Below are 20,220 nucleotides of genomic sequence, written 5' to 3' on the forward strand. Positions count from 1 at the left end.
TTTTGACAAATTTTTCAAGACCTGTCAGAAATGTAACGTTGGATGTGTTGTCTAGGGCAACGGTTCGTTATCTGCTCATTTTGCTTTAAGGCAGTTAAAAGGCAGTTTACAAAGGAGAAAAATGAGAATTTATAACAGCTGAAAACAATAAATTATATTATTATGGATGATAGTACTTGGAGGAATCAGAAGCAAGCAAAGTAAAAATTAAATTAAAAAAATTTCATCCAATAAGGTGCTATGAGGAAGGGTGCCGCGAATGCTTGCTGCATTGCCCCGTTGAACGGCCAAAGAAAGTCTTTGACGAAGAAATTGTTTTGCTCTGACGTTGCCAGTTTCTTTAACTAACTTCGAGCTGATGGTGTTGATAAAAGATCTAGTTTCTTCGCTCCAAGGACCCAGTGTTTCGAAGGCAAGTACCTTGAAAATAAAATTCGCAGATTTTAATATTTTATTTTTCACTTTAGTATAATTGCATGATAACTCCTAGGATACGAAATACGTAAACATGTCCATAACAACCGGGGAATAATAACAGGGCGTAATAAAAATAAGCGGGTGTAATAAGAATAAGCGGGCGTAATGAATTCATAACGCCCTCATCAATTCATAATTGCAAAGATGCCAAATTTTTTTTCACGTATAGTGAAAAATAAAATCTTGTATGCACCACGGCGTCACCGAATGATTACGCCCATCGAACGATATCCATCTCTCGGGCTAAAGCCCTCGAGCTGGATTCATCGTTCTCCGGGCGTAATCATCGTTGTAACGCCGTTGGTGCATAAATAGCTATTATATTTTTTGCTGTTTTTAAATAAACACCAAAAATCTCTATTTTTCAATATAAACAGCAAATATGCCCGTTTTAGAGGTAAAGAGACTGACGAAATTTGTGAAGTTAGGTTTTGATGTGTAAGTTTCATTTTGGCTTTATTTTCTTGACGATGATTTGTTGTATTGAACAGAATACAAGTTTTCATAGCAAGGGGGACAGATACCCTGTATTATGATAATTTGTCCATTTTCCGCTTCACATCTATCGTTTCTCCCTCTTTTAAATTTATTTATATACCAATTTCTTTTTATATTTTTGAAGCAATTTTCGATATTTTGAAAATTTATCAAAATTTTGGCTTACCCTGAACCAATTTTTAACGTTGTAATATTACATAATTATGTAATACAAACAAAAGCACTTTTAACGCCATCACCTCTACTTAGTAGTATGTAATCCGAAATCCTCTTTATAACCCCCACTCTTATCTATTCTTATTGTGTATCACAAACATCATATTATGATTGTTAGCACCGGCCGAGGCCCCTTTTTTGAGAAAACGACTCGACAACATCGCACAAATCAAAAATTATCCGAAACTATCAATTTATATTCAGATGATTGCGTTAGACAATTTAGGTCACCAAATCTTGCTTAATTCATTAAAAATTCGTTAATACACGACTACCACAGCAGAAATGTCTCGGGCAGTGGTGGGATTTTATTAATGAGGATGACTGATAGGAAGGACGAAACGTGCAAGTTGAGAATAATTCGTCGCGTGGATAGTGACATTGAGTGGGTTTAACACACTACCCCTGACCTATTGCTCCTATTATAAGATTCTGACACATATTTACATATATGTCGATCGAATTGTTGTTGTTATTTAACAGTTGCGTAACGGCCACTTAATCGGAGCCAATTAAATACCCATAATTTTTGCTAAGTTCAAGTTTGCCGTCTGCTATTCGCGTTAGGCGAACTTGAACTTTTTCTCGAAAAAAAAAAACGGTTTTTAACTTGAACTTGTTGCAAAATTATTTTTGCAACGAATAATAATAACACGCCGGTCCTACTTTTGCGCGATTCAAACGCGCAAATTTTCCGATGTGAAGTTTTTGCAATTTATCCCATTTTTGTTTACTCCTCAAAGTAAATATTTACTGATTATTTATCGTCAAGCGTCTAATGCTTATTTTTCATGCTGTCAACCTTCAAACCAAAAGAGATTTTTTTTGCTTTTGTACAGTTTTGGATCAATTTAGAGGCTGTATAGAACAATGGTTGTAATATTTGGCCAAAGGTGTGCACATTCTAATCTGCGGCGGCCATCTTGTTACTCAACAAATTTTTAGATCAATATAAGGTGTACCTGTCATGTATTATTTACTTTCTTCATTTGGACGAGGTCATGTTGAAGGGCGATTAATATTGTTTGAATAGGAAAATAACAAATTTTGCAAAATTTCTCGGTATTTTCGCATTGTTAATGTTTTTATTTGTCATCTTTGGCCGTCTATCACAGACGTAGTGGTTCAAATTGATTCTGGAAATTTTATATTCACTGTAGTGTAATAATAACAGTGATATTGATAATAAACGTCACTTCGAACATCAATTAAATTAGATAAATTTCTTGTGCAAATGTCAACGTCTGCCTTCGGTGTTACCGAAGTTAATCACCGTTTTTTATTTAAATTTAGATATTAAATGTTATCAGGACTAAAACATAACGTGATCGTAATTAAAAGTCTTCTTTAAATAAACAATTGACATTGACATCATTTTTTAAACTTAATAAAAATTCCTATGTTCAAATATTTTTATACGAGATTCCCAGGACTCAGCCAGGTACACTTGCCAATGATTCCAAATATATATTTTTTTATTTATTGCCAATTTAAACGCAAACATAAAGCAAATTATAACGCAACGTATCGTCAATTATAAATAATTCTTGTTTAATATTTAATTTTTTTTCTTTAGTGTTGTCAGTCGAAGATGACATGCAAGATAACAGTTCGCTATGGTTTACTCGTTCAGTAAGGTTGAGGAACTCGAGTATACATTTAACTAATCATTATTTATGTACTTAATTTTTATCGATATGAAGATTCTTTTATTATCACACAAATGTTTACTTTTTGTCATAAGACACAAGCAAAGCTGCTTCGCGTCATTGTATAACGTAATTGCTCCAGAATTATAAACGATAGAAAAATCCAGGTCATACTTAGGAACTCATTGTAGAGCAGAAACATGATGAAAAATTATTGTTATACTTTTATCTGTATGTATTTAAATTAACACATTTTATTTTATTATACTCATACAATGCGGTATTATAATACAATTGTCGGTTATAAAATATCACGTCACATGTTGTCTCGCTTTCAAACAAAACAACACAGGTACATTTACCTACGTCAAAAAAAAAATTAAAGATTATAAAAAGTGCAGTTTTATTCTTTGAATATTGTCATTGAGTAATTGTCTATAACTGGTCGACATTTGACACATTTATGTTAAAAAAAAAATAACTAACTATACATACACGGTGTTTCAGCTAAGACTTTCGAGCATAATATCTCGGTTATTTTCCAACGGATTTTTGTGAAATTTAAAATGCAGATATTTTAGACAGTGAAGAGTAAAATTCCATCAAAGCAATAACCCAAGTCTTAAAAATGTAATTTTTACATGCCTTTTTAAAATGTTGAATCACTTAAGATTTATATCAAAAAATTGATCGTCAATAAAAAATGTTGTAAGGAAAAACTCGTCCTTGAAAGACGTCTGGTTTGCAAGAAAAAAGAAAAAAACCGTGGCTGCAGATGCAAAAACGTAGACGCTTGCACCCATCGTCGAATTTTTGTCACCCCTCTTTGCACAAACGCAGGTGACATATTGGACGTTTATCTTTCTAATCCACAGATTTGTGTTCTAACCTTACAAACACTTACAAAGTTAAATACGACATTTGGACGTAATTTATTATACTGGATGCTTTAATTCTTTCATAAAGGACTAAAACACGATCGAAATATTTTAGCAAGGTAATTTATTTTATTCGGAATCGTATTGTAATATGCGCATTCCTAACCTTATTCGAGGGCGGAAAGTTAACCATTCCTTTTTATCTTTACTTCCCTCTCTTGGTCAGTAATAGGCCACTTTCCGCCCTATTATAAGGTTTTTCCAGTGGCGTACTTACTGAAAGTCGAAAAACAGTAGAAATGAAACTGCATCAAATTAATTGTTTATTTGCTAAAAATGTATTGATTCCGCATAAAATAGTATACAAACCTCGGTGGGAATGTGTTTCATTCCTGTCTCGAGCATTTGTTCACCTCGGCTACGCCTTGGTAAACTATCTTAGCTCTCGACAGGAATGAAACACTTCCCACTTCGGTATGTAATCTACTATCACGTAGGTGTCTTCAAATAAATTGACGACTCTCTGAACCTTAAATTTTGTAAAGCCTACATTTGGATAGTGTTCCACGAGAAAATGAACTGTTATTGAAGTTCTTACGACACTCTCCATGGGCAAAAATTGTTTGCTTTTTTTAACAATATTGAAATTTCTGCCATTGTAGTCTATTTTGAGAGTATTTTCAATAAATTTACACAATTTGACTTTTCTAATAAATTACCATTTTAAGTACCAACTTAAAACCGTAAACCTGCGAATTATATCGTTAAATTGTTAGTAACTTTTATCCCTGATGATTGGCATGTCGAGGAATCAGTTTTTAGTCAATTTAGATCATCTTGTTGATCGATAACGATTAAAGAAAATTGTGAGGTTAGAAGAAGTCGTCGCTGTTGTTTAGTGTTTACGTTCCTTTTGAGATCCTCGTTTCATTGCTTTCCTACGTGTAATAAAATAATTCTTTTCAGAGCTATCTTTTGCCTGCGTTTTTTACGATCCCTGCAAGTTTCAAAACATTCGAAGATACCGAATATTCGCGTTGACTAACGCAGATAAACGCAGTAATGTCGTGACGTCATGGATCTGTAATGACGTACACGCATTGCTTCGTGATTCTGACTACGACTAGTTAGTACCGAAAGGCATAAAAAAGTAGATGATGACGTCATTACTTTGACAATGAACACCCTGTATAAAAAAATGTTACGTCAATAAACGTGAAATTTAAATTAAAAATCAACCTGTTTATGTTCTTTTCTCAAAACTCAAAAGTTTATGATTTATCGAATTGTTGACTTACTTTTGCCTCTCACTGTATATAAAACTGAATGTCTGTTTGTTTGTTTTGTATGCAAATCTACAATTTTTCTCCGATCTTAATGAAATTTTGCACACTTGACCCTCAAAACAAGAGGAAAATTACTGTCTACTTTAATTTTACAAAAACCAACCCCTGATTATTTGAAACGCCACACAAACGAAGAAATAATTTGAATAACAACTCAAAACGTGCTGTTTTTAACTGTTTTTGGTTATATTGTCAACTAATTTAGTATAAACTTTCTACGTTTAGCTTTCAATAGCACAATCACAAAGAAAAAGAACAGCACAGGGCCTAACCGAACGTTTTATTTTTTCCATATCACAAGTCGAATCTAGCGGGCGTCCAAATGAAATCTTGGGCTGGGTAGGAGTTGGAAACCGTCAGTTTGTTGCTTTTTAAAGTTGAAATTGATCATGATAGTTGTAATTTTTATTCCAAATTTTAAATCAATTTTTAATGCTTTTTCCTAGAAATGTTATAGAGAACATATAAAAATGTTATAGACCACCCTTTGCCAAAAACAAACATGTTCAATTATGTGCCGATTAAATATAAACAAATGTCATTCATGTCAAACGGCGGGAAATTCAAACATTACACTGTTCAATGCTTTACTTTTTTCAACGCCTATACAGCCCAGGTTTTCATTTGAACGCATGATATGTGCGTTCATTTAAATTTATCCTCAAAGTTGACGTTGAAGACTCGATTGTAAACGTACCACTGTCTGTCTGTCTGTCTTTTCTGTCATCAACTTAACCTGAACCCCACTTTTTGGGTATGTGATAAGCAATTAATTTTCATCAAATGAACTTTTATTTTTATTTATTGCAATAAACAATTTACAATAAGTGATCAAAATGGCCACCGCCTTCATCCAGGCACGGTCGAACTCTTCGCCCAATTCCATTTGCATCATTTCTTAACAGATGGTTAGAGTTATTAATTTTATTAATTTTTTCCATTATTATGTGTTGCGGTTGATCTAGATTGTCTACAAGCTGCTGAAAAATCGAGTTCTTTAAATACCGTCACAAAAAGAAATCACATGGCGTAAGGTCACAGGATCTGAAAGGATAGGGTATCGGTGTATTCCGACTAATATAATCCGCTCGTCGAAAAATTCCCCAATTAGATTTAAGGTGCCTTGCGTTGTGTGCACAGTGGCCCCGTCTTGTTGGAAAAAACCAAATCTGAGTTCATCATCATGTAACTCTTCAAAAAAGGGTTGTAAAATTTCTTCTCGATATCTTTGTGCAACATTCTTGTAAATTTTTCAACAAATAAACTGTTTTGTCTTATTTTTACCTTGAAAAAAGTATGGCCCAACTATTCTACGCCTTGAAATGGCAGCCCACACTACAATTTTTTGAGTGCTCACAAAAATAAGCATATCCTTATAAAATCACAAGTCTGCTATTTAGACTTATAAGTCAATTTACTAAACTACGTTATGTTTGTCATATCAAAAAATCAAAGAAATTATATGATGTATCTGTTCATAAGGACAAGCATCAGTTTATGAATATGGATTCAAGTATACAGGGTGTTATGGAAGTCCATGTAATAAATTTAATCACCAGTAGGTCTCGATAAAATAAACATTTTTTTATTTATCATTTTTTCTGCAAAATTTTCAAAATAGTTAAAATTAAAAAATATGATTTGAACCCTAAAATTCATACTCGCTCATGTGTTTAGACATCTACTGAAAACGAAACACAAAAAAAGAATTACTCGATTAAAATCCTCGAATGAAAAACAGTAAAAACTGTTAGTATTAGAACAGCGATCGTTCTTTCTTCAAAAAACTGGCAAAATTTTTACGGCACAAAAACATTTTCACTCTCTGTTTCGTTTTAATTGATGATTATCCCATGAGCGAAGTGTCAAATTAGGGGTTAGAAAAACGTATTATTGAGATAGGTTAGTAATAATTTCACTGACCTGATTTAATCATAATAAATGTTCAAAATGGATTTCCGGATTTTCACGTATGTTTTCGGCCGTTTGCATCAAACGGGCAGTTAATTCTTCAATAGTATTAACTGGATCATTCAGCACATTTTGAAGAAAATCCAAATACGCTGCGCCATTCAAGCGTGGAGGTAAATAATGGGGTCCAATTAAACGATTTCGATTTCGTCCGTTGTTAATAATCGACTCAAAAAATTTGGTACCTCGTCGATCTTCCGGCCACGTCATTGACAAAAAGCAATCCTCCGAAATGAATCTCCACGTTGAAGAGCTTGAACACGTTGGACATGGTAAAGATGTCACGTGCGATAGACAATAAAAGTGGAAACACCGACACGTAAAGCAAGTCTTCTGATGCTCAAATTTGGCTCTTCTTCAATGGTTTGTAAAATTTCAGGTTCTATTTCCAAAACGTGGTCACTTCTTGGACGTCCCAGATCATGAGTTGTGAATCAAACTGCCTTGGTCTTCCAGGTCACCACATTTATCACCAACAGAGAATGTGTGTGATCAGATGGATCGTAGACGGCGTCGTTTACAACACCCTCCGAACAGAAAAATGATGGTAAGAGGTGCATACCATCTATTACCAAGGAGGTATCATTTGATTTTAGCTATTCCTCGCAGATACGTGTTACTCCACTCGTAGTGGATCATTAAACGGTTTTTAATTTTTTTCAATTGTGTCAAAACCACCTCCAGAATTCTACCAAAGTTCTAATGTTTTAACTGGACCAATATACTCGTACAAGGAAGAACTCTTTCATTATATTTTTTGATCTCATAAGAAAAAGGCTAAATATTTTTTTTTATTTGACAAAAGATCTTTTTTTCCCAGCCTCAGGTTTGTCGTACTTTGCATTGTGTTGGACGTGCGTGGTGCAAATCGGGTTGGCAAAATCAAATTTTTTCGACACAACACAGCTGGCATTGGCGACGATTTGCGCAACTCACGCACGCCGAGACCAATTCACATTTAGTAAGAGTCGTCGGTGAATTCAGGTCAATTAGTTCCTTCCTCCGACCTTGACATACACTGGCGAATAAGAGCCAAAACGATAATAGAAAAGCAACAACAGCGAAGAAGAGGGTGTTCGATCCAAAATTATGTCAGCAAAAATTGTGTCACCAATTGATTTAAATGAAGGTCATCTTATTCGTGAATCCGGTTTAATTTTGGCGGTGGACCAAAAGTGTTGTGTAGATTCAGACGGCGGTGGTGTGTCATGTCTGTGGGCTAACCTTGACATGCGTGCTGTTCTATCTGCACGATTCTATGACGATTACACAATTTAACCCACATAGTGAGCAGCACGCACTTTTCTGCGTAACCACCGGAAAACAAATTCAAGAACGAACATGTTTCGCCGGAGTACTGACCACCAGAAGACTTGATTTGTGACGTATCTTTGATTTCTAAACACAACGGAATTGTACTCGTGAAATGTCTTTTAATTTCTTTTAAAACGTCTGAGGATCATCGCTAAATGAGAAGCAGCGTTGCAAAAAGCAAAATCGTAGACATACCACACTAAATCAGAAATGTTATTAAGTGCCTATCAAAAGTTGTTACTATTTGGGACAGTCTACTCTCGCAAAAAATTATCCTCTCCTTGTAGCGCACTTTTTACTATTTGCTTATTATTTGCATGTTATTTCTGATGTTCATGATTTCGATTGTATCTGTGGCACGCGGCGTAAAAACAGCTTCCTACTTTCTTAATAACGTAAGTACATCCTGCACATAGATACGTGTGTAGCGGCAGGTTAGGCATAAAATAAGAGCTTTTAAAATAAATGACTCCATAGAAGAAAAAATTAAAGAATTAAGGTCATGCGAACTAGCACACCATGTATGGTAGGTGTTTAATGTCTGTCTGATTGAACGTTATTTAAATTATTTTGTGGTTTCTAAAGAAACTGGGTTGATACAATCGTCGTAAATAATGCATCCACTTGTGAATTTGGGGAGGAATATCTGCAGTATTGTATTTTTTTAATTAAATTATTTTACTCAAATTACATATGCACCTGTACAAAAATATATGGAATTACATATCAATGGACAAATTGATCTCAATTTTAGAAACAATATTGTACCTACCTAACGCGAGTTCAAAAAAATGTGTGGTCAAGTACAGCTTGCCCATTGTAGCTTGAGCTGTGAGGTATGCGCAAAGTTGAATAAAGAGGTCCAATAAAGAGGTCCTGGAAGCAGCAAAGCAATGCGACAAAATTAGTGTTAGACCACTGCGCATCCGGCTCTCACAGCTCAAGCTACAGTGGGGAAGCTGTAGCTTCGTGCTCGCTTTTGTTTCCACTATCGCAGCCTCATCAGCTGTCAAATGTATATCTTCTGAAACGGGAAGTGTGAGACTAAAGACTGGAAGTGAACGACAGTCAATACGTATTTCAGTAACCGTTGGAAGAGTTGGAGAAATAATATAAAATGAACTGAAAACTTTAATTTGTCATTTATCACAAAAAATTAGATTATGTATTTCAATTGTTTGAACACCGGCTACTTGTTTTTGTGTTGCATTAATTTAAAAGAAACAGATGTGTGTGTTTGCCGACAGGCTGTTCTGAACTGAAATCAGTAGAAAAGATTAGGTTCATATTTGCATTCCTCGTGAAGAGTAAAATTGTGGCAGATTAACTCTTTAACTGAACTATAATTGATAAGTATCAAAAATAAAATTTTATCACATATTATATCCCAAGTGCAAAATTTTTTATCGGACATTTTTTTGCTAATGAACTCAAACATCCATAAATGAGGTCAGAAGACCAATTATTAGCAAATAAAAGCACGAGACGAAGTCGAGGGCTTTTATGTATTTGATAATAATTAGTCTTCTGACCGAATAATTTATGGATGTTTGAGTTCATTAGCAAAAAAATTTCCTATATTAAAATTTTTCACGAGGGGTATACGGCTGATTATTTCCTGAATAGAATGAAACCAATCCTTTTTATTCAAAATTTTTTTTTTTTAATCAGGTACCGACATTTTTTAACAGATTATTGCACATGTGCATTTTAGAGAAATTTTATCGGGTTATTTTTTGTTTTCTCGTTTTGATTGGGCAATATTTGTCACGCAATTGGTTGCTAAACACATGAAGGAAAAAAAAATTAAAAAAAAATGGATTGTTAATTTCAATAGACATTTAGCTTCCAAAATGAAACAATGTATGTATGTATATCTATTTGAACATCGGGGAATTCCTTCTGCGCAGATCTAAAAGTTTATGTAAATCATCTTTATCCTTGATGCAGTTAAAAGGCTATATTTGGTTGTTATAATCGAAGAAATGACTGAATCTAGATTTGATTCGATAAAATACGTCTTACAGTTGCAGTTAATGACCGATTTATTCCGATTTTAGTAGAATCTAATAAGTAAAATATCAGTTTACGTAGGTACATAACTACCGGGCGATCAAATAAAAAAAAAATCAGAGTAGACGAAAATGGTGGTTTGAACCAATCAAAGCATCAGAATAGCACAATCCAGGTAACTCGATTTTTTTTTTAATTGATCGCACGTTATATGTAGTACAGTGTGGTGATAAAGTAAGGAACAAAATTTATAATAGCGTAATGTGATCTTTTTAAGAAAATCGCTCGGACGCGTCGATTTTGTGTCGAAAAACGCCACCTGTGACGTGGAATTTGTTTAATGACGTAATTGGTTTTTGCGCAATGACGTCATCAGTAATTTTTTTAAATGGCAACCCCCACTTTTTTCTTCTCTTCATGTGTAACGCAAATTTGCGAACTAGTTTTTGAAATATTTTATTTTAATCATTGATTTGGTTCATTGAAGAGTCTGTTGAATACAATTCGTAGTCAAAGATATACGGGTGTTTTCCTCATTTTTATACAGGGTGTTTTCGAAGTTGAGGAGTTCCTTTTAACATGTGATAGTATGCGCTATTCTAAAGAGTTGTAGCAGGTCAAAGTGCCACTATTCGTTTTGGCCGGGGTAGGAGGCCAAGAGGTCCTACTTATGCTCGCGGGACAATAAGATCGCTGTTCGAAGATCAGGAACAAGCAACACAACGCACGGCATATGACGTCGCGACGCGCCCACCCTGCCGTAACCTTTTTTGGGGACGCTCATTTCGAAATAATTCAGTTTGTTTGTGCCGTCAGTCAATTCATTTTGAGTTTATCGGTTCAGGGTTCATTTTTGTTTATCGGATCACTTTCAGTTTTATTTCGGTTTCGCTTTCAGTTTCACTTTCGGTTTTCGTTTTTTCCTGTCGCGTTTCATTTACAGTCCATTTTGTAGAGTCTGGGTGCCAGCCGTATCGTCGTTCTTCCAGTTTCGTACCGTCGTTCGCAGGTGGTCCGTTTTGTGGGGACACGTCAGGATCACGCTGTGATGCCGCGCCTGGTGTCGCCAGCGTAGTAGTATCTCGGCGGGCCCCAAGCGCATCGGGATCATCTGCGGATATCGTTTTTGCGATCGAATTCTGGAAGCAACATCTCTCGTGAATTACGCGTGGACTCACCGACACATTACCGCTTCAACATCTGAATTTTCGGATCGGTGACGTCCAACGTAAACAAACCGGCGCCATGTTCGACCATCTGTCATTTAGCGCGCAAGTGTAGGATCGCCGGAAGTTGTCATCAAGATGCGCGGTCAGTACAATAACCGGGACGCCTTATCGCCCAACGGAATAAGGTCCAGATCTTTCGGGTTGATCTCCTAGAGCAGGGGGTAGCCAAAAAAAAAAACCGATCGCGAGCGGAAATTAAAGGGGACTCGGTCGGCGACCGCCGAGCGGGCGGCAGGTGCCGCAAGTCGCGAGCTGCGAATCACGTGCGTGGCGTTCGGGATCCGCAATCATCCCTGTGGGTGGATTGCCGAACGCCATGGCGCTTATCGTCCGGCGCTGCCAGCCTTCGGGGCCGTCGAGGAGCCCGAAGATTTACCGTTTTACCGTTTACCGTTTTGCCGTGGTCGAGAAACCCCTCGTCATCTAGCGAGATAGAGGTAATTATCCTTCATTAGCGAATTCACTTCACTAATTTTCGTCCGTTAGGGGTAGTTCGAGCCAGATTACCGTTACCGTACCGCGAAGGAGAACCGGAAAGTCCTCCTTCGAATTATCGAGAAGCAACCCCTTTCAGCGGAAAGGTAATTACCGAATCGATTGAGTTTCGCAACACTAACGACAATTCGTTAGGGGTTGTTCTTTAGGGTCAGCCGGACCAGTCATCGTTATTTGGGGCGATAGTTCGGACCAGGAACGTTATTCTTTAGGGTCATTCGTCGCCGCGTCGCTTTTAGGGTGATTGTTCACCAGGACTATCGTTATATGGGGTGATCGTCGCCACATCGTTCGTCAGAGTGGTCGTCGCCAGACCGCAAACCGTCCATTAAGGTCATCGGACCACGTACCGTTTCACCAAGGACTAAAGAAAATCGTCAAGGTCACACCACGTTACCGGCGTAAGATAAGTCGCACAATTTAATTGCGGATTTGCGAAAAATCAAAGAACGCCTCAAATATCCCGCTTCTCAATATTTAGAACCGTTTCAATTTGTAAAAATCTCGCATTTCAATAATTTCAAATTTTTAGAAAGACTTCACAAAGCTCAAGTTTTCAAATTTCACATTTCAATTATTAGTAGCAGTTCTTCTACTTCCAGTAAATTTGCAATTTTTTCAATTATAGAATCGATGTTAAATTAACGTTGTAAATTTATGAAAGCAGAAGACTGCGCTTCATTCTTGTTTCACGCCTGCAACAGATTTTCCTTTCGTTTTTTTTTCATCGGAGTTGTATTAATTTTAAGTTTATTCACAAATAAGTTACAAGGTCACCTGTAAAGGAAAGCTTTCTTGATAAGACCAGAATAAGGTATTGAATAAGATCATTAATGTGAACTGGTTCGAAATTTCAATTAACAAAATTACGTAGAGTAACGTTGCCAATTCCACGGACCAGTGCACACTTAAGTAAGCATTTCGAATTTCCTGGACTGTTGGACAAAAATTGAATAAACCAATTATTTAATTCGCAAGGAATTAAGTTCTTTCGTATTGACTCCGAAGCATCCGAGAAACTGAGCACTTGTCCCGGCAGCTGGACAAGCTTAACAACCAGCTCAAGACAATAGCTGCCTGGCGCCCATTTTTTTATAATCCGAACCCACGCCCTATGCCCCGAAAACCCCCTGAGAGCCCGGAGCTGTCACTGGCCAACTTTTGGTCACACAAATTTTGACGCCCACAACGTGGGGCCCGATTTCCCGACTTTTTGGAGCAACCACAAATTTTCGTTTATCGCTCATCTTCATTTTCGCGAAATTTGTAAACCAATTTGGGCCTCGAGGGCTCGCTTGCATTTGACAGCCACAAATTTTGACGCTTGGATTTTCGAGGGCCTGTCAAGTCAATCGAGCCGCCACAAATTTTGACGCGATTTGTTAGGGGTGTGATTTGTCAACTTTGTAGCAGTCACAAATTTTGACGATTTTGCTTCCTCGTTTGAATTCCGCAAATTTGGTCAGTTTGGCTCATTCAGCTTTGTTTATCGTGTTTGTGACTCAACTACAGATTTGGCAAGATCACAGATTTTTCATTGTTCAACAATCGGAGCTTTGGGTTTGGGTTTCAGAGAAATTTCAGTTTTCAATTTTTTTACCGTGTAAGAGAAGCAGGAATTTTGCAGAGAAAATTAGCGGATTGTATTCAGTCTTATCTCGTGTCTTCACAGATAAGAAATTTTTTGAGAACGTTATCGCGCTGCGAAACACTTTTTCGGGTGACATGTTTGTTTGAGTTCCATCCTTGTCGCACAATCGGAGAAACGGTGGACATTTCGCCAATGTCAAGGTCAGACACTCGAAGACCTCCAAGTGTCTCTATGAGCGATTTTTTTGCGGATGACGTTCCGTGGAATCGTGGAAAACGCTTCGTCGCATTTTCACTTTCCGTTTTCGAGCGCTGCAGCGAAAATTGCGTTGCATTTTTTTTGTCGAATTTTTTTGAAATGATCGAGACCAAAAATTTTACCGTGGAGTTTGTTCAGGAAAAGTTTATTTGAAAAACCCCATTTATGACATATCCCGAATTCGACTTACATCATACCGCAGTACTCAAGTACTAATTGACATTGAGATTCAGTTTTCAATCGTTTGATACGCGCAGATATCAACTAGCCATTTTGTGGCGGAATCAAAACTTTTCCATTGAACAAATTTTGACGTTTTTGAGAAGACTTCATCTTCGTTTTGTGTAAAAAGAAAAAGGCAACCGCGTTACCTTTTCTTTTTTCTTTTTGAGGAGGGGGGTAGTGTAGCAGGTCAAAGTGCCACTATTCGTTTTGGCCGGGGTAGGAGGCCAAGAGGTCCTACTTATGCTCGCGGGACAATAAGATCGCTGTTCGAAGATCAGGAACAAGCAACACAACGCACGGCATATGACGTCGCGACGCGCCCACCCTGCCGTAACCTTTTTTGGGGACGCTCATTTCGAAATAATTCAGTTTGTTTGTGCCGTCAGTCAATTCATTTTGAGTTTATCGGTTCAGGGTTCATTTTTGTTTATCGGATCACTTTCAGTTTTATTTCGGTTTCGCTTTCAGTTTCACTTTCGGTTTTCGTTTTTTCCTGTCGCGTTTCATTTACAGTCCATTTTGTAGAGTCTGGGTGCCAGCCGTATCGTCGTTCTTCCAGTTTCGTACCGTCGTTCGCAGGTGGTCCGTTTTGTGGGGACACGTCAGGATCACGCTGTGATGCCGCGCCTGGTGTCGCCAGCGTAGTAGTATCTCGGCGGGCCCCAAGCGCATCGGGATCATCTGCGGATATCGTTTTTGCGATCGAATTCTGGAAGCAACATCTCTCGTGAATTACGCGTGGACTCACCGACACATTACCGCTTCAACATCTGAATTTTCGGATCGGTGACGTCCAACGTAAACAAACCGGCGCCATGTTCGACCATCTGTCATTTAGCGCGCAAGTGTAGGATCGCCGGAAGTTGTCATCAAGATGCGCGGTCAGTACAATAACCGGGACGCCTTATCGCCCAACGGAATAAGGTCCAGATCTTTCGGGTTGATCTCCTAGAGCAGGGGGTAGCCAAAAAAAAAAAACCGATCGCGAGCGGAAATTAAAGGGGACTCGGTCGGCGACCGCCGAGCGGGCGGCAGGTGCCGCAAGTCGCGAGCTGCGAATCACGTGCGTGGCGTTCGGGATCCGCAATCATCCCTGTGGGTGGATTGCCGAACGCCATGGCGCTTATCGTCCGGCGCTGCCAGCCTTCGGGGCCGTCGAGGAGCCCGAAGATTTACCGTTTTACCGTTTACCGTTTTGCCGTGGTCGAGAAACCCCTCGTCATCTAGCGAGATAGAGGTAATTATCCTTCATTAGCGAATTCACTTCACTAATTTTCGTCCGTTAGGGGTAGTTCGAGCCAGATTACCGTTACCGTACCGCGAAGGAGAACCGGAAAGTCCTCCTTCGAATTATCGAGAAGCAACCCCTTTCAGCGGAAAGGTAATTACCGAATCGATTGAGTTTCGCAACACTAACGACAATTCGTTAGGGGTTGTTCTTTAGGGTCAGCCGGACCAGTCATCGTTATTTGGGGCGATAGTTCGGACCAGGAACGTTGTTCTTTAGGGTCAGCCGGACCAGTCATCGTTATTTGGGGCGATAGTTCGGACCAGGAACGTTATTCTTTAGGGTCATTCGTCGCCGCGTCGCTTTTAGGGTGATTGTTCACCAGGACTATCGTTATATGGGGTGATCGTCGCCACATCGTTCGTCAGAGTGGTCGTCGCCAGACCGCAAACCGTCCATTAAGGTCATCGGACCACGTACCGTTTCACCAAGGACTAAAGAAAATCGTCAAGGTCACACCACGTTACCGGCGTAAGATAAGTCGCACAATTTAATTGCGGATTTGCGAAAAATCAAAGAACGCCTCAAATATCCCGCTTCTCAATATTTAGAACCGTTTCAATTTGTAAAAATCTCGCATTTCAATAATTTCAAATTTTTAGAAAGACTTCACAAAGCTCAAGTTTTCAAATTTCACATTTCAATTATTAGTAGCAGTTCTTCTACTTCCAGTAAATTTGCAATTTTTTCCATTATAGAATCGATGTTAAATTAACGTTGTAAATTTATGAAAGCAGAAGACTGCGCTTCATTCTTGTTTCACGCCTGCAACAGATTTTCCTTTCGTTTTTTTTTCATCGGAGTTGTATTAATTTTAAGTTTATTCACAAATAAGTTACAAGGTCACCTGTAAAGGAAAGCTTTCTTGATAAGACCAGAATAAGGTATTGAATAAGATCATTAATGTGAACTGGTTCGAAATTTCAATTAACAAAATTACGTAGAGTAACGTTGCCAATTCCACGGACCAGTGCACACTTAAGTAAGCATTTCGAATTTCCTGGACTGTTGGACAAAAATTGAATAAACCAATTATTTAATTCGCAAGGAATTAAGTTCTTTCGTATTGACTCCGAAGCATCCGAGAAACTGAGCACTTGTCCCGGCAGCTGGACAAGCTTAACAACCAGCTCAAGACAATAGCTGCCTGGCGCCCATTTTTTTATAATCCGAACCCACGCCCTATGCCCCGAAAACCCCCTGAGAGCCCGGAGCTGTCACTGGCCAACTTTTGGTCACAGAGTTTTAGCCAAAATCACCTTAGTAAAATGTGTACGGCAATGAAGATACAATAACTTAATTTTTTTTAAATTTCTGAAACCGGTCCTGCTCAAATTTGCGCTGATTTGTTAAATCAAATGAGGATGGACGTTAATTAAATACTGTCAGAGTTGTCATATAATTAGTAGGAATGGCTTTATCATTACGAAAATAATGAGCTCACAGATATGTTGCTAATGTATGCATGTAAATGGGCAATGTTATCAATCACGTTATCAGAATGCAGCTGCGGCGTCCAGAGAGTACGCAAAGCGATTTCCAGAAAGACACCATCCTGGGCCACGTCAGTTAATAATCTACCTAGTACAGCGGAGAAATAAACAGGACCGGACTCAAAATTTTAGACAACAATAAAAATACAATCAATTATCTCCGTTAATACAAACATTTTACTAAGAAGATTTAGGCTAAAATTCTTAAGAATAATGTATAGTACCTCGTGTTACAAAGAATGCTTCAACTTCGAAAACACCCTGTATAGAGAATATTTTTATGGTGGTATCACTCATGGTATCGTCATTCATTACACTTACGAACACCATTTGTGCTGCGCACTCATTGTGTTCATAAAGCGAATGACCATTCGTGATACCACTATAAAAATATTCGACAATAATAGTTAATGAGAAATAATAATAAATAATGAGAAGTTGTTTTACAAAAATTTAGCAGATAATAAAACTCAAAATAATAATGGTATACCAAATATAAATGAAATTAAAGAATTCTGGTCAAACATATGGTCAAATGAAGTTCAATTTAATAATCAGGCAGAATGGATTCCTAATTTAGAAAATGCGATACCAGATAGTAATAATCCACATCATATTCAAATTAGCCTTGAAATTTTAGTTAAAAATATTAATAGTTCACATAATTGGAAATCCCCTGGAGGTGACCAAATTCATAACTTTTGGTTAAAAAAATTTACTTGTATTCATAAATGCTTACTTGATCACTTTAACGGATTTATTAGGGAACCTAACACATTTCCAGAGTTTTTGGCCCATGGTATAACATATCTGAAACCAAAAGATTCCGATACTAAAAATCCATCAAAATATAGGCCAATCACATGTCTGCCTACAATTTATAAAATTATGACATCTTGCATTAAAGTAATAATTTACGACCATTGTCAAAAATTAAATATACTTAATGAAGAACAAAAAGGTTGTGTTAAGGAGTGTTTTGGTTGTAAAGAACAACTCATAATAGATATGGTAATAATGGAACAAGCTAGAAAAAATAATAGAAATATTTATACCGCATTCATAGACTACAAAAAAGCCTATGATTCAGTACCACATTCATGGTTAATTAAAATTCTTAAAATTCATAAAATTAATTTGGATTTGATTAACTTTTTATCCCATGTTATGACATTTTGGAAAACTTCTTTAAATTTATCAATAAACAATACTAAATTAAAATCCGAGCCTATTCAAATTAAACGGGGAATTTATCAAGGAGATTCTTTAAGTTCTTTATGGTTTTGTCTAGCCATTAATCCTTTGACAAATCTATTAAATAGCACTGCATATGGTTTCAATATTAGAGTTAATAATACCACACTATCCAAATTAAATCACCTTCTTTATATGGATGACATAAAACTTTATGCATCTAAAAGAATCACATTTTATCTTTACTAACAATAACTGAAAATTTCTCAAATGATATTGGCATGATTTTTGGTATTGATAAGTGTAAAACGCAATCAATATGTCGCGGTCATTACGAAAATTTAGAATATATAACTAAAGAAGGAGAAATCATTAAAAATTTAAATAAAGGAGAATTTTATAAATATTTAGGTATTAATCAATCAAATCATATTCAACATTCAATTATAAAAGAAAATTTAGAAAAACAATTTTATTTAAGAATTAAATATATTTTAAAATCAAAATTAAACGGTAATAATTTAATTAAAGCAGTTAATACATATGCTGTTCTATTGTTGACCTATTCTTTTGGTGTTATAAAATGGTCCAAAACTAATTTACAGAATATAAATATTCAAACTAGGGTTCTCTTTACAAAATTCTGTAAACATCACCCCAAATCTGCTATTGAAAGATTTAATTTACCACGCGAAAATGGTGGTAGGGGTTTTTCAAAACGAATATAAAAAACGTCATGATATATTCGCAAAAATTATACACATGAATTTAGCAGTTAAATTCAATTTATTAAAGGATACACAACCACATTACATTTATAAACCAGAAAGTTGTTTAGAAAATGACAATTACAAATTATATTTTGATCGCACAGTTTTAACTGACATTCACATTCAGCATAAGAGACCAGACATTATTATTTTAAATAAACAACAAAAGCAAGCATATCTTTTAGATATAGCTGTTCCAAATTCACACAATATAACACAGACATATAATACAAAAATTAATAAATATTTAGAACTTTCCGTTGCTATGAGAAATCTTTGGTCTTTAGAAAAAAATTCGTTTTTACCATTTATAATTTCAGCAACAGGAATAGTACCGCAATCTCTTTCTAAAAATTTAAAAATTTTGGACTTAGAGAACACATTGGCGGTTGAAATTCAAAAAGGTATATTATTATACTCATGTCACATCGTGAGTCAAAATGTGGAGGCGAGACGCCGGTAATTATGTTGATAGGCACTGCACTATTACTTGGTAGTATTATCCGTAATAGTGTATGTACTCCGGCAATATTGCCGTGCCGCCGGGTGGAGGTGGGATACTGAATTAATAATAACCGCCATAATAATACTAGGGGAAAACAAAACAACTGAGGAAAATGTTCGTGCAAGTATAACATTATTTAAGTACCTAGATACCTATGTATGTACTTCGAGTATATCTAAAGCAACATTGGCATAGCAATAATTAAAAAGTCAAAGGGTGAGTACTATTTTGCCAGGACCTATGCTTTTACGCATAGTGGTACTGACAAGGTCACAAATTCATAAATATCTGTAAACATTAAGACACACGTGGGTTTATTTTTTGCGACTTAATTATTATTTGATATTATCGATACGTCATACGTAAACAAATTAAACTTTGTATTCAAAAAAGTTGTTCTCAGTAAAATCGGAAACTAATAGGCGATGTGTAAGTAAATAAATTAGACAGCTTTGACGTCATTCATAGAAAAGAGTTGAGGAAGATGTTTTTTCGTGACTATGTCAATGTCCGTTTGTTGTGGATTGTCAAACATCGATTACAATTTACATACTTAGATATATTTTGAAAAAAATGCACGCCGAAAAACAAACTTTCTCCGACAATCGTTGTTTCGCATTTGGCTCTTTTTATGTGCAGAATCCGCCGATGACTCACTGGATTAATAATTTGTCGAGTGCGGTAGGTCATGAGTTATTGCAAAAATGCATTGGTAATAAGATAGTCGTTTTGGGTCAGTAGGTTCAACAAAAATAACTCCGAAAATTATACAACTTTTTTTGTACCAGTTTGCTCCACTATAATTAAAAA

General features: G+C 36.6%; 3 long non-coding RNA genes across 3 annotated transcripts; 1 reads left to right on the forward strand and 2 right to left on the reverse strand.

Moving 5' to 3' along the window:
• Positions 1-9,059: 9,059 nt before the first annotated feature.
• On the reverse strand, positions 9,060-11,665 carry LOC138125419 (uncharacterized). The gene is made up of 2 exons (XR_011157450.1): positions 11,541-11,665; positions 9,060-11,473 (listed from the first exon to the last, which is right to left on the reverse strand). It is a non-coding gene; the product is annotated as an uncharacterized lncRNA (long non-coding RNA).
• A 225-nt stretch (positions 11,666-11,890) lies between these two features.
• Positions 11,891-13,067, forward strand: LOC138125417 (uncharacterized). The gene is made up of 2 exons (XR_011157448.1): positions 11,891-12,028; positions 12,078-13,067. It is a non-coding gene; the product is annotated as an uncharacterized lncRNA (long non-coding RNA).
• A 567-nt stretch (positions 13,068-13,634) lies between these two features.
• LOC138125418 (uncharacterized) lies at positions 13,635-16,132 on the reverse strand. The gene is made up of 2 exons (XR_011157449.1): positions 14,909-16,132; positions 13,635-14,841 (listed from the first exon to the last, which is right to left on the reverse strand). It is a non-coding gene; the product is annotated as an uncharacterized lncRNA (long non-coding RNA).
• Between the last annotated feature and the right edge of the window lie 4,088 nt (positions 16,133-20,220).

The sequence above is a fragment of the Tenebrio molitor genome, chromosome 3 (genome assembly GCF_963966145.1).
Source record: "Tenebrio molitor chromosome 3, icTenMoli1.1, whole genome shotgun sequence".
Classification (NCBI taxonomy): domain Eukaryota; kingdom Metazoa; phylum Arthropoda; class Insecta; order Coleoptera; family Tenebrionidae; genus Tenebrio; species Tenebrio molitor.